A 15,245-nucleotide genomic window follows, 5' to 3' on the forward strand; every position below is an offset into this window, starting at 1 on the left:
CAAGCCTGGGTGGCTGGCAATTGGCAGGCAATGGGGAATTCCTCCAGTTTCCCTTAGAAAATGGACCTCAAAGATCATACAACACATTCAAGGGTCCTCTAGCCAGGGTCACTGTCCAGTCACACACACACACACACACACACACACACACACACACACACCCGTACTGGCTGGTTAGTTTTGTGTCAACTCGACACAGCTGGAGTCATCAGAGAGGAAGGTGCTTCAATTGAGGAAATGCCTCCATGGGATCCAGATGTAAGGCATTTTCTCAATTAGCGATCAGGGGGGGAGGGCTCCCTCTCTTGAGGGTGGTGCCATTTCCGTGTTGGTGGTCCTGGATTCTAAAAGAACGCAGGCCGAGCAAGCCAGTAAGCAGCAGCCCTCCCCGGCCTCTGCATTGGCTCCTGCCTCCAGGTTCCTGGCCTGCTTGAGTTCTTGCCCTGACTTCCTTCGGTGAGGAACAGTAATGTGGAAGTGTAAGCCAAATGAGCCCTTTCCTCTCCAACTTGTTTTTCCGTCATAGTGTTTCAATAGAAAACCTAACTAAAGCCGGGCAGTGGTGGCACACACCTTTAATCCCAGCACTCAAGGAGGCAGAGGCAGGTGGATCTCTATGAGTTCCAGGCCAGCCTGGTCTATAGAGTGAGTTCTAGGACAGCCAAGGCTACACAAAGAAACCCTGTCTCAGAAAAAAGAAAAAGAAAATCTAACTAGGATGCCCTCCCAACCCCACTAGCTTTGGTGACTCCAGATGACTTGTAAAGAAGAAAGGTAAGAATATATGTGACAATACAAAACTGTCCATCCTGGAGTGTTCTGGGGTCTGGCGGACCTTCCTCCAGGAGAGAGGAGACTGCCTCAGCGAAGTCTCTGTGAGGGGGCTGGGCAGTGGGAGATGATGAGAAGCACAGGGTGGCAGGCCAGTGCATGATCTCGAAGCTCCCCTGAGCCCTCCAGACACCCAAGCTCTTCATGGAAGGCTCACACAAACAACACCAGGAGATACGTGCTATGAACCGGAATAGTTAGGGGGATGTGTGTCCGGTGCCTTCGTCCCCTCTCCTGCCCTATGCCGTGTGTTTTGTGCCTGATTGAAAATCAGCTGACTGAGCCGGGCAAGGAGGCACACACCTTTAATCCCAACACCAGGGGAGGCAGAGGCAGGAGGATATCTGTGAGTTTGGGGCCAGCCTGGTCTGCAAAGAGAATCCAGTCCAGCCAAGGCTACACAGAGAAACTCTATCTCGAAATAATAAAAGAAAATAAAACAATCAGCTGGCTGTAAGGACATGGGTTTCCTTGTAGGTCCTCTGCTCCATTCCCTTGCTCTGTGTCTCTACTGTGCTGCCTGTGCACTCCAGTTTCGAGGTGTATTCTGAAGCTGGTTCTGTGATGCCTCCAGCTTTATTCTTTTCACTCAAGGTTGCTTTGGTTATTTTGGGTCTTCTTGGTTCCGTGTGAAGTTCTATTCCTGTGAAATTTGTCATTGTCATTTGAATGTGAGTTGTATTGCTTATGTGGATTGTTCTGTGTGCAGCAATATTAATTTTTCTAGTTCAGTGAACATGCAACTGGATAGCAAAAAAAAAAAAAAGAAAGTAAGAGAAAATCCCCCAAAGACTGATTTTTAAAATGAGCAAAAGAGGATCTGGAGCAACAGCTCAGTGGTTAAGAGCACTGGCTGCTCTCACAGAGGACCCGGGTTCAATTTCTCTACCGAGCACTATTCCTAAAAATGAGGAAGTCATGTCACTTGCAACAATATGACCCAGAGGTCATTATGTTAGGTGGAATAACAGACAAATTTCACATGACCTCACTCACACACGCAATCTATAGCAGTAGTTGGCAGTGACCAGAGGCAAGGGAGGTGGTGGGCAGGAGGAAGGAGAGACAGGGTTTACAGGCACAGTCACAGTCAAGGACCATTGTGCTGGGAACTTCAGAATAGGCAATCTTCGATTCCTGGCACTTGGAAGTCAGAACTGTCAGAACACAGGAATCTACTAAAGTTTTGCATGATCATTGTTAAAACGTTTCAGTTGTCCAGACAGTGGCCTGAGGCCTTCCTCAGCTCTGCCCTCGCAAACACCATTCTGGCCTTAGGTGGATCACCTGCAAGTGTAATTACAGGTGCCTCCATCATGTCTCTTGCACTGTATCTCTCCACTGTCTCCTGGGTTAACACCATTCACCCCTCCCACGGCCCCCTGTGGTGTGTAGCAGGCCAGGCGCCTTGCCTTGTGAGCACACATGAGATTCTTCCTCTGTAGAGCCCCAGCCAGGGCTCCTCTCAGGGTGCAAGTATCTCAGGTGGATGGATGGATGAATGAATGAATGAATGAATGAATGAATGAATGAATGCTAGAAGCATTCTCTCATGGAAGCACCCTTTGTTGTCAGGCGCTGATGTGAGTGGAAGCGACTGAACTTTATTGGAAAGAAGCCACTTAGGCCCCATCTGGACTCTTCTCACCCTCATAGCAGATGGGGCCTGGGTGCTTACATGCTTTGTCTCTGATGTCCACTGAGGCATGTTTCCCTGTGCATCTCACTTCCTATGACTCTGAGACCCTTAGGCGCAAGTGTGACTTCTACCCCTGACTCCTGAGCCAACCACAGGACACACATCAGATGCTCTTCCATGAAACATAAGATAGGTGTCATCCCTGGTGCACACAGTAGGTGCTCAACCACAGGATATACAACAGGTGCTCAGCTTCAGGGCACACAGTGGGTACTTGGCCACAAGGCCATAGGATGCTTTGCCACAGAACCCAGAATGGGTACTCAGTCACAGAGCACACAGGAGATGTCCTGCCATAGTGGGTATCAGCTCTAGGGGCACATAAGACTCGCTTGGCCATGCGACTCACAGTAGGTGCTCACCCCCCAGGACACACAGCGTATGCTCAGCCAATGGTGGCTTCAGTGGAAATAAGCAGAAGTACCCCAACAGCCCTTCAAACCCGCGAAGCTCTCTGTGACTGTCCACGCTTTGAGGCACATTCTGAGAGCAGAGGAGGAGGCAGGGGTCAGGGAGGTAAAAGGGTTCACCCTCGAGTTCAGTCAGCTCCCATTCTGCTCAGTCGTCCTAATCACATTAATATTTTCCCCATCTGCATAATTGAGAATCACCGCAATGCTCTGGCCCCTGCGAGTGACCACAGCTCTGCACCTCGGGGTGGTGTGTGCAGAACAGGCCGGCCTGGGTCCAGTCCCTCCTGGGATGGCTCCCTGGGGCCACATCATGGTCCCTTCTGCCTTGGTGTCTGCATCTGGAAGGTGGGGACTGGTGGATAAAAGGCCCTGGGATGGAGGGGGATGCCATGCCTGACTGAGCAAAGCTGTCCCCAAAACATGGCCCCCGAGATGTCCCCAGACATTACCCCAATATGGCAGCTAACGAAAATCATCTTTTCACCTCCACCTTGGTTTCTTCCTGTCTAAATGGAATCACAGTCTTGCCCTTACCAGAAGTTTCTAAGTGCCTGGAGAGTGCTGCACACAGGCCTGGCCTTCCAGGAGCCAGAGAGCCCAGCTTCCCCGTCTCTCTTCCTCAGCCCCCAGTACTCTGCTCTCCCCAGCCAAAGCCTTTCACTGCCAAGGTTATAGCTTAGCATTTTCTAGAGACAGGATCCCTACCTGGAGGGGAGTCTCCCACTGGAGACTAGAAAAAGCAACGAGCCAAGAGTCTGAACCTGCGCGTGACAGGTAAGGAGAGGAGGGGAGATCATGAAAGGCTACCCGGAAAAGGCTGCTTCTCAATCAGTCTTGACAGTGGTGAGGGTAGCAGCAGCCGGTGGCTGAGTTGTACATGCAGCCAAATAGCCTTCTAACCTTTGACTGACACTTCGGAAGCTGTGTGCCAGAACCGTGTGGGGATTTTACAAAGCACTCACCCAGCTGTCATCCCAGAGACTACCTGCACTCACAACCTAAGCCTGGGTGACCACATCAGGAGACTTCCCGATTTCTGCTAGGCCTTAAAAAACAAAAACAAAAACAGATTTGCCCACAAGCCAGAGAGCTGGGCAGCTCGAGTCCCTGGCATCGATCTGGCTTGCAACAGCTGCATATGAAATGGACACATAATTTATAATCTGCCTGACAGAGGCCGCCATCCAAGCCCCCTAGAGCAGGAGGACAGGCAGGCAGGAATCCAGGTTCCTCTCCAAGCAGGAGCCGAAATCCAATTTCCATCCTGTCCTAGGGACTAAAAGCTCTCTGCCAACAGCCACACTGGGTTCACAGATCCAATTAGCCACTGCCTGAGTGACTTGCTGGGCACATGGGGCTGGCTGGACTTCCGACTCCAGCAGCCCCAGGCTGTAGCTCAGAGTTTGGACAGCCCTGCTGCACCCCAATGCTCCCGCTCTGCATCTAAGCCTCTAGGGCTAGCCTCCTGCCTGTCCATCATCACTGTCTTCTCCTTTAATCTGCAAAAGGGCAGTTCTCCCACCTGCCCAGATAGCCACTACTCTCAGCCCTCATCTCTGCTTTCCCTTTCCACAGAATTAGAGCAATTCACCCTGTGGCCTCCTCCCTTGTCTGGCACCTTGGGCTCTGGAACTCAACCCATGTTCTTGGCTGCCAGGCTCCAGCATTCACATCCCCATCCTGCAGATACCAGTCAGGGTCGCCTCCACCGCTGCCCTATAGCTGGCAACAGAGCCGCTCGTCAGAATATCCTCGAAGGATGTGAGGCTCTTGGCTCTTCCTGCTTCATCCCTGGTGCTTCAGCCTTATAGAGTCCATCTACCTCAGGCCTTCAAGGATGCATGACCCATGCATGACCCATGCTGCCCCATCACTCTCTTGAAAACTCTGACGTACATTAGCACGTGAAAGCTCTCCAAACCCTGTCAATTAAATGCAGCTATATAATTTGGTTTCGTCTGGAATTTTCCAGATTATCAAATGCAAATGCATTGTCTGTCATCTTGAAGAACATTCTGTGTGAGTCCAGAATGGTATGTTATTTGGCATTTTCTGAGCTGGGATGACCCAGTGAGTATCCATCTTAACAGCAAGTGGCAAATACTCTCACAGTGCGTGCACACGCGCGCACACACACACACACACACACACACACACACACACACTTACTGCAAGGACTAATGACAGTGCTGTGTGTTTAAGAAGCTGTTGATCCTCACAACCTCTCTGCACTGTGACAACCGTCACAGTCCTTGTCCTGCTGAGAAAACAGAAGGCACAGCTTGCTATGTAACGCACGAAGCTGAGTGTATCTGTCAGCTGTGGCTAAGTCACTGGAGTAACATGCATCCCCCCCTGGGGGGCCCAGCCAATCCAGGAGCCCAATACATCTTCTACCTGAGACACTTGTGTGCATCTCCACCCCAGCTCCGAGGCTGGCCAGGCAGCCATCTGGGGATGAGCAGTGCAGAGCCCCTGCCAAGTGAGAGTCACCACGCCACCCACCTTTCGCTGGTTAGTCAGCCGGCTCTGCTGACCAACCAGTTGAGCATTTCTCTTTGACCAACAGTGAAAGCAACCATGTGGAATGCTGGCCATTCAACTCCAGTGCTGGCTGCTGTCCCCATGTGCCTGCTGCTCGTGAAGCATTCTGGTCTTCCTCGTTCGGGGAAGCTTGCGTGGCCATACAGAATGGCCAGCCTGGGCCCCTCACAACTCCCTCACCTGCCACAGTTACAGCATTCCCTGTGAGGCTGAGAATGCTGGACCTGTCACAGAGTGCTCCCAGCCCTCTCAGAAGAAGGGACCTGTCTGAATTCCCATGCCTCTCATTTTACCTGCCCCCTCCTGACTTTACCATAGATGAGGACTAGGGTCTGTCCAGCTAATCTGACTTCCTGCGCTGTGTCCCAGGCAAGGATTCTTTGTGGCCATTAGAACAAGGTTAACACTTCCTGGGTACTCAGCACCACTCTGTATAAGAAACACTGGCAAACAGTAGATCCCACAGAACAGCCAGGAGCACAGTGCCCATCACAACCTATGGCATCCAGGACTGTAGATAAGGGCAGTGGCCATGCCTGGAGCTGAAAAGTGGCAGAAACAGCGACCATTTATTTGAGGATCAACAATCACGGGGGAGGAGGCTTCAACCCTGCCTTGCTGATGATTCTGGGGACAGAATCTGGCACTCTGTGGTGAAGCATGGCGCAAGCCACAGGCATTTCTTAGGTGCCTGTCACTAGGCTGAGGAAGTCCCTGGTTTGTGATTTGCTGAGGATTTTGTTGTTGCTGTTTTCCAGAAACAGAAAGGCCAGGCAGGGCCCTTTCTGTATCTTGAGAGGATCGTGCGGTTTTTGTAATGTAATCTGACATGTGGCATCTGACACTGGTTGATTTTGGAGGTTAAACCGACCTTGTATTCTGGTGATAAACTCTTTGCTATGGAGTATTTACGTATTGGTGGATTTGACCTGCCGAGGTTCTCTTAAATGTTCATTAACCACAGGTACTGGCCTCTGCTTGCCTCTTCTCACACTGTTTTTGTGTAACATCAGGGTCGTGCTTGTTTCCCAGGCTCTCCTTTTTGTATGATAACAGTTTGGCAGGATAGGTGTTCATTTTTATTGACAGTCCAAACAAGGGTAAATGCACCAATGCCTGTGATTCTCTTTGTGGGAAGTTGCTTGGCTAAGAGTCCAGTTTCTCTGACTTCATGGGACTCTTCAAGATCACCTCTTCCTCTTACGTTTTTGAGGGGTTTTCCCAGACCGTCTAAGAACTAAACGCAAGGCAAAGCTGTTTAGTACGTCACCGCTACCCTCTTATTGGTAATTTGTCCCTTTTCTCTGTTTTTCCCATCACCAAAGAGAATCAGTCTGAGTTACTGATCTTGAAAAGCTGGCTTTGGTGGCTTCTCTACCATCTGTCTGTTTTCTAGCTTGTTTTCTGTGTTTTCTTCTTCCTGATTCCTGCAGTTTCAGCTTTTTCCTATCCCACTGCCTAAAATCTCCTTCCCTGCCTGGGACCTTTTCCTTCTCCAGTCCAGGTGTACAATGATGAATTTCCCCAGCAAACTCTGCTTTAGTGATGGCTCAGGGGCTGAAATGTGTTCTAATTTCCACTCAGTTAAAATCTTTCATAACTTTCTTTTTTATTTCCCTCCCTCTCCCCATGGTTATTTGGAAGCATGTTATTTAGTTTTAAACGTTTTGAGAGTTTTTACCCCCAGATATAATTCTGGTATTGATTTCTGATTTGGTCATTCTGTAATAAAGTACTCTCTACATGTTCTGTACCACTTTGAAGTTAGTGTCTAGCTAGAAGTGTGACTTAAGTGACAGAATGCTGGCTTAGAACCTACCGATGAGGAAATGGTAATGGGGCTCAACAGTAGAGCACCTGTCTAGAACCCACTAGTAAGTGTCTATTGGGTGGTGGTGGGCATTGCTCAAGCAGTAGAGCTCTTGCCTGGCATGCGTGACACAGTGGACTTGGTCCCCAGCACCACAAAACAAATACGATCAATACATCTGTTTTACACTCAGAACACACTGAATAGGCATTGTTTGTTGTGCACCTGAAAAGAATATGTTCTTTGCCACGTTGGTTGAGGTTCCAGAGGTGTCAATAAGGTCACACTAGTTGCTATTTTCACTCACATCCCTTCTGTCCTGACTCACCTTTTGTCTACTGCCACACCTTGTCGTGGAAGGGTTATTGAAATCTAGACTGTTCTTGTGTGTTTTCTAAACCTCCATTTGGTTCTGTCACTTTTTTTCAGTATTTATTTCCAAGCTCTGTTGTTCTGCCCATGCACATTTGAGATTGTTATGTCTCCTTGCTGAATTGATCCTTAGATCTCTATGAAATGATTCATGATCATGATTCATCTTTTCACCCCTAATAGCATCCTTTCCTCCAGAGCTTTAAAAATGGTTCAAATCACCCAAGGATTTGTACTGACTTACTGCAGCTCCTGAGACCAAACAGTGCAGAGTCAGCTGTCAGGAACCACCTCACAGTGCAGGGTGGGCTGCCAGAGACCACCTCACAATGCAGGTTCAGCTCCCAGGGACCACCTCACAATGCAGGTTCAGCTCCCAGGGACCACCTCACAGTGCAGAACCAGTAGAAAATGAGAGACTAGCCCCTCCCATTCACTAGAGAAGACAAAGACTCCCTCACACCCCTTCAACTTAGATGAGGGCAGAAGATGAATGTCACTGAACCCCACATGGCCTCACTTATACACATCTATGCCCTTCTGTGGGCAGTGGTCCAAATGAGGGGGTCACATAGTTCTTGCTTGTTTTGGGTTTTTTTGGAGGGGGGCAGGTATTGCAGAGATTTTCCCCCTAAAATTGTACAGAACAGCACGTAAAACCTGGTGACGTGAGCGCAGTGTCCTTTAGGGATGAGAAAGGACCAGACTGGGGCAAAGGATGGTATTCAGGACACCTATGTGCCTTTTCTGAGGTTTGGGGGTGGACTTGAACTAGGAACCGAAAGATGCCTTTCTATTTTCCAGGCCCCAACCTAGCCATAAATACCTGACTTCAGCTGCTGGGGGACAGGAGGGCCCAGAGAAACATATATTCCCTGTGGGTCAGAGCCCATGCTAGAGCCAAACTCCGGGTACATTTGCTGAAATGAGCTAAAGATCTGGGCCCACACAGCTGAGTGGCAGGCCCAGCACCAGAGAGTGAAAGAGAACCTGGTGGTGTCATGTCTGTGGATTGAAAAGGTACATGGAAGGAGTCATCCAGGCCAGACACTTGACGGAGTAGCAGTGAGGATAGAGCATTCTAAGGAGAGAGAACTACGTGTGTGCCAAAGCTCAGAGGTACTAGCTGCTTGGAGGAGTCTAAGAAGAGTGAAAGCTTTAGGATGTCACAGATCTTGCCCCCTCTCAGCCATACCCATAATGTCCACATCAGGCCTGCCTGGCATGAGCACCCATGCCATTGCTTCCACCTCTGTCCAGGGCAGACATTACTAGTTGACCAGAGCTGTTGACCCTGAACACAGCCCCCATTTTTCTCAGTGTAGAACTGAAAATCAATTGAACACCTCCAATCCTAATGAATCCTTTCTCACCACTGCCTACAGGATTAATTTTCACCTGGTTTTATCTCTGTGTAGTCAAGGACCTTGCTTTATCCTTGTCTGTTCTCTGCTTTCTCCAGCTGGCCAGGAGCAAGGGCAGATGGGAGATCACTTACTTGTAGCCACCTTCAATATCACCCAGATGAATGACTGAGGAGGACAGCAGAGGACTGAAATATAGGCAGAAGGGGCACAGAAGCACTGTGCCCATGCTCGCACTGCCCACACTTGGGAGTACCCAGCTGCATCTCACATCATCTGGTAGAGGCAAAATTAGTTTGGGCCCCTTAGAGAAATGGATGAGATCGCCCCCGACTCTCAAAGCCCTATTTTTGCCAACACAAACACTCTGCAGCTGGCCAGAAGGGTCTTCTTGCGTGTCAGTCTTTCAGGAAACAGACTCTTAAAAATGCTTCCTTATCTTGCTTGGATGTGTAACTCAAGGAGTCTTTACTGACAGTCTTTACTAAGCACAGGCTCACATATGCACTCACTAGCCTGCCCACATCACACACACAAATGCAGACCACAGAATGTCGACTGCAAACAGGCCCTTAGTTTGGAAGCCTCTAAGCACCTCCTTTTTTGTTGGTGTTGAGGGCTGTTTCCAACTCAACAATCCAGACTAAGCTTGGATTTGCAATAAAGAGAATATGTATGGATGTGGAATGTTGCAGAAATGCATGCACAGAGAGACCCCTCAGGCCAGCAGTAGGGTAGGGGACACACGCTTGGCCATTCTGCCACATCCTGCTCATTTTCCTGGATGGTCCTGGCAGAGCTGGAGGCTGTCTCTCATATTACATAATTGGCTGACACGTTGGATGCCCAGCTGTGAAGAGGCAGCTTCTGTTGAGATTATGGGAAGTCCTGGACCAGGTCTGGGTCTGGACAACTCCCTAGCTGACTGTGAGAAGCCTGGCAGGATTTTCTTCCCAGCCTGTGTCTGCATGGGCTGTCTGGGAAGAATGAGCTTTTCTTCATGGGTCAGGATGCCCTCCTGACTTTGGGAAATGCCCAAGTCAAGGCCCACTGAATGCAGAGGTGGAGCAGAGGTCAGGTGCTGTCCCCTGAAAACCAGTAGAAAAGGAGTCTTCAGCACCCCCATGTGTGGACAGCTCCCAGCATCTCTCCATCCCTGATCCCCTATCACACCTGCATCTGCCTCCCATTGAGCACCCCCTTCATACTTTTGCAATCTCCAAAAAGAGCCACTGTTCATGGTTCTTGTTAATAAGATGTCTTGGCTGAAATGGGGAGACAGAGTTAGTAGGTTTTCTGGACTCCAGGCCCCTAAAAGTGCTCCTTCAGACCCAGGAAAGGTGTGAAGAAACTAGGTAGAAGTGCAAGATCAGAGGTGTTCCCAGAGACCAGAAGAACTCCAGGATTCTAAGCTGGCCCAGTTAAAACATGGTGCCCAGGATCATAAACGCTGGCCAGAAGTCTGAAGCTAGCCAGTGCAACTTCAGGACTAACAAGTCTCCTGTCTACTGGCTAGGAATGGGAAATACATCTATGCACCATTCTCTCCCCAGGTACCAGGCGCAGGGACCCAAGCGGTGATGAGAGATTCCCAACTGCAGAAGGTTGTGTGCTCGTTTTCCCTCTTCATTTTCATCTCAATTTTCCTACCTTTCATTTAGAACCATTCAGACTTAAGTGCAGGTCTGGGCACTGCCAATCCCTGCATAGTGACCAGACTCCACAGAACCATCAACTTTGGGAGATCGCCACAGTGTCCAGCTGCTTGGATGCAGGTTGGGAGAAGGATGAGGGTGGAAATGTGCCCATTCCATGAATGAGCCTGGAAGAAGCTACCAGGTTCCTGGGAAACTTTTACAATGACAATGTTACTGCTGGTGCCATGGAGGGCCTGGGGCAGGTGGCTGGAGCTGTCTGAAGGACAAGCCTCTGTAATGCTCAGGCATACGCAGCCATGGTGTGTAGGAAATATTGAGCCTGTTGGAAACCCTCAGGGGATGAGGCTATGAGGGTGGGAGGCTGGGAGGCTGGGAAGGCAACAGTAGGAAGGGTAAGGAGCAGTCTGATCCTCAAGGAGAGCCACAGGACCTGGAGCCACAATGGGCAAGAGGAGAGCCTGCCTGATCCATTCCAAGAGAAAGTAGCTCTGTGGGCATGCTGGGACTGCGGGGCTCTTCTGCATCCTACCCTGAAACAGCTGTAAGTCTGGGGTACAAGAGGTAGGATGAGGCCAAGAAGAATGTTAACAGCATAGTTGGGGTGGGAGCCTAGGTTCACAGGGAGATAGGCCATGTACCAAGTTATTACAGATTGGCTTCCAGCTCTCTCCCTCTCTCTCTCTCTCCTCCATAGGAGTAGTCTGAAATCCTTGGCCTGCCTACTCAGAGCTTTCAGAGAGACCTCTTTCTCCTGCCTTCAGCTCCCAGCATCCTCATCTTACAGCTGAGTCATCCCAGTCTCTGCTTCTGTCTCCATGTGGCCATCCCCCTGCTCTCTGTGTCTGTCTGTCCTGCTTCTTCCTCTGGGACACCAGTCCCTGGACTTTGGGCCACCCTGCTCTAGTGTGCCATCATGAACTCTCTGCTTCTGCAGAGATGCCGCTTTCAGATAATGTCACATGGATGCAGGAGCCACCATTCAGCTCACAACAGGGACAGAAGTGGCCTCGCAGGAGGACAGAACACGTAGAGGCCAGCCTGTACCTCTGTACCCCCTTCCAGTTGATACCCAGCACACTGGCAGCAGCATCTCCTCAGGGTCCTAGCCCCTCACCAGAGCTGGGAACATGGCCAGCTTCATGGCAGCCTGAAGGGCCCACCCCTGTCACAGATCTGACAATAAACCCCCAAAAGAAAGTTGAGGGCACATTGGAAACTCCCAGATCACCTCTTCTGTGGGACAGGACAAGCACACAGAGGATATGGTCTAGATAAGGCCATGTTATCACCTATAAGGCTGTAGAATTAGCTTTCAAGCGTGCCAAGGGACACTGTGGGCCAGTGGGATTCAGACAAAGCCACCTCATGTTTTCCCTGTCCCTACCCTCATGCTGTGTGGCCCCTCTTGGGCACTACATTGCTCCATCTGCCCACATTTGACCACTTCTCTCTAGCTTAAAGAATCCCCTACCTATCACTCCTGCTGCAGCTCTGGGTGCCTGGACTGTGTGTCTGAGCCACCTCCATTCTTAATTTACCTTCATAGGTGACCATAGTTCTCCCATTCTCTGCCCATAGCCAGGGACTCCAGGCTCTTCTCTCCTGCCCTCCCTCTCCTCTCCCCAGTTCTACTAGCTCCTAACACTTGAGCCCCACGCAGAGCTCAAGCTGCCTGTTTTCAGCAGTTCCCATCACCAGATACATGGTGTCCCTCTTGACCTCAGGGCAGGATGCCCGAGGCTCCTGTGTTGAGGGGTCCTGTCACCTGGAGGTCCTGTGAGGTGAAATTCTGAGGCTGATGGAATGTGTCCACTCCAACTTTGCACACAGGTATTTCCAGCCTGTAACATCCCAAACTCAGAGTGAATCTGGCATCTTTTATTAGAGATTCAGGCAAGCAGAGGGAGCATTGAGATGGAAAGATATGAAGAGAATGCATTGCCAGTCTTACGTAGAAGCCGATGTGAAAAGGGCTCAGAACATTCTGGAAATGGCAATGGTATGGAGACAATAAAATGGTGAGGGGTGGAGGAGTGCATGAACAAACAAACAGGCAGAACACAGACCCTAGAAAACGTAGACTCATGGCACTACATCTGTCCAAACCCACCGTGCACTCAACAGAAGGACAGACCCTCACAGAGATGAAATCACAGACTTTCTTAGGTGCTTGCATGCCAATATGGCTCACCACTTGCAGCTCACATGCCCTAGAGACCCAGTGGCTAACAGAGTCTCTCAGAGAGCCTTCTTGGGGACACAGCATGCTCTCTGCTCCATTCTTCCCATAAACATAAACCTACATGTTTCCAAGAAATACAGAGGGCAATTGTTGAAGACAGGAGGCTCCCGTTACTTTGAACACAACACATTTGGGGATGGCCAGCCTGAAGGTAGCTGAGATGACATCAGAACGGGCTAGTGGGTCAGAGATCCAGGTATCCCCTGAATGTGTGTGTGGACGCTGCGCCCTGGTGTGGATGGCTTAAGCTCTTGGAGGCTGGCCAGGCAACTTGATCCGCATCCTCCACAGACACTTGCAGGAGGCCCAGCCTGTACCCATGGTTCTCCGACCCTCTGTGCCTGGGGTAAGTGAGCTGCACACAGTAGCATGCTTCCATTCTATGTACAGGACAGCGAAGAGCCCCCAGGGCTGCTCCTGAGCCCCTTTCTGGTCCCATCTGTCCCCCAACCAGCTCTCTTTTTACTTGGGCTTTCATAAATGTACTTTCAGACAGGCATCTGACACACCAGAGTGCTTCAGTGGAAAGGGGCCAGGCATGGATGAGGAATGCCACAGCTGGACCTTCACCCTGAACCCAGACTGGCTAGGAATTCCATGCCAGCCTGTCTGGGTGGACACACTCCAGAACACCTGAGCAGAGGGGTCCAGGACACCTGTGTGGAGAGGGTGAAGGACACCTGTGTGGAGGGGGTGGAGGAACCTGTGTGGAGAGGGTGGAGGACACCTGTGTGGAGGGGGTGGCGGAACCTGTGTGAAGGGAGGAGGTCCAGGACATCTGGATGAAGGTAACTAGACTATCTTCAGTCCTGAACTTCAATTCTGCAAGCCTCTTTGAGGTCTGGGGGTGCTTGGCCTGGGTTTCAGGACCTCCATTGTCACCCAAGGAGGGAAGTAGCTATCCCTGAGACAATATCAAGCAGGTGGCCCGAGGGACTCCATGTTCCTTGTCACCTTCCCGCCAGCTCTGCACTCTCCTCAGCTGTTTACCTAAGGCCGTGTGGTATATGACTCTTCCCCTCCTTCCTCATCACATCCTCCTTCCTCCCAGTGCCCTGTCATTAGAGCACAGACAGGGGTGCCTGCGGCCCATCTGTAGCACCTAGCACAACTCACAGCATTATAGGAGATGACTGAGAATGAAGTCAGCCCCTGATCAAGGGCCAGCACCACTGGGGCCTGTATGTGCTGGGGATCCTGAGAGACATCAGAGCAGGGCCCAGCAGGTAAGGCAGAGTGCACCCAGTCACCCAGTGGACCCAAGTGGATGGGCATCAGACCCCAGTCTCCCTCCCTTTCTGGAACTGGCATTTCCATTTCCGTAGTAGGGTTTGCCTATTCCTGACTATGATGCTGCCTGCTGTATCGGCTGCAGACCTTTCTAGAACAGCTGACAGAACTAAGACAGCAACAAGGCAGTCCTAGAGACAGCGTCTCAGTCTACAGAACCTTCCTGAGTAGCATGCTCACAACGCTAGCTCCGCAGACAGACACCCTGGACCTGGGTCTCATCCTTTTAAGAATACACATCCTAGGGCTGGCTGAAGCTCCTCAGCACCTAGGACCAGCCTTCCCCCCCCCCCAGCACCCTTCGCCAGAGTTTGCTAGAAATCTCAAAGGTCAGCTGTTCTTGTATTTCCAGCGCCTATTGATTTTGTCTGGGCTGGAAAAGCATCAGCAATGCTCTTACTGTTCATTTCTGTGGCTGCAATGGAAGCCAAGAAAAGGCACATTTTTCTGAACCCATCCATGGTGTCTGTAAGTAAACCTTAGGGCCAGTGAAGCCACAGGGCCTGTCATACACATCAGCCCCGGCTCCACCCCTCTCCAATCTGCCTCCTGTACCCAACGGGGCTTCAATCTGAAAACAAACAAACAAACAAACAAACAAAAAGTGTCCTTTCCCCATACTGCTGTATCCCTCACTTTGCAGGTGAGGCCCTGAACATGGTGGCACCTGCCCTGCTCCTGTTCCATCTAGTCTCTATCCACTCCCAGGGCCCAGAGCACAACTCAGCTTCCTGCAATAAGAGGTGGTTCAGGTTAACCCAGGGGTTACGCAGCAATAGAGCTGGGCTAAGGAGGTAAAACTGGGGGAAAAAAGGGAAGAGGCTCATACTCCAGCAGCCCCGAAGAGCATCATGGCTTTACTTAACCTGTCCCCACGCATGCCCAGACACTGAGAAAGTGGCAGGCTGTGCAGCCAGTTCTCATGTCCTTGGGCTCATTCCCACGTCTGAGGAGGGTCAGGCCCAGATTAAGGAATATGGACTCAGTTTGTGTCACAAAACCTTTCCTTGGGCCAGCTGAGT

This window comes from Meriones unguiculatus, chromosome 12, assembly GCF_030254825.1.
Source record: "Meriones unguiculatus strain TT.TT164.6M chromosome 12, Bangor_MerUng_6.1, whole genome shotgun sequence".
In the NCBI taxonomy this organism is placed as follows: Eukaryota; Metazoa; Chordata; class Mammalia; order Rodentia; family Muridae; genus Meriones; species Meriones unguiculatus.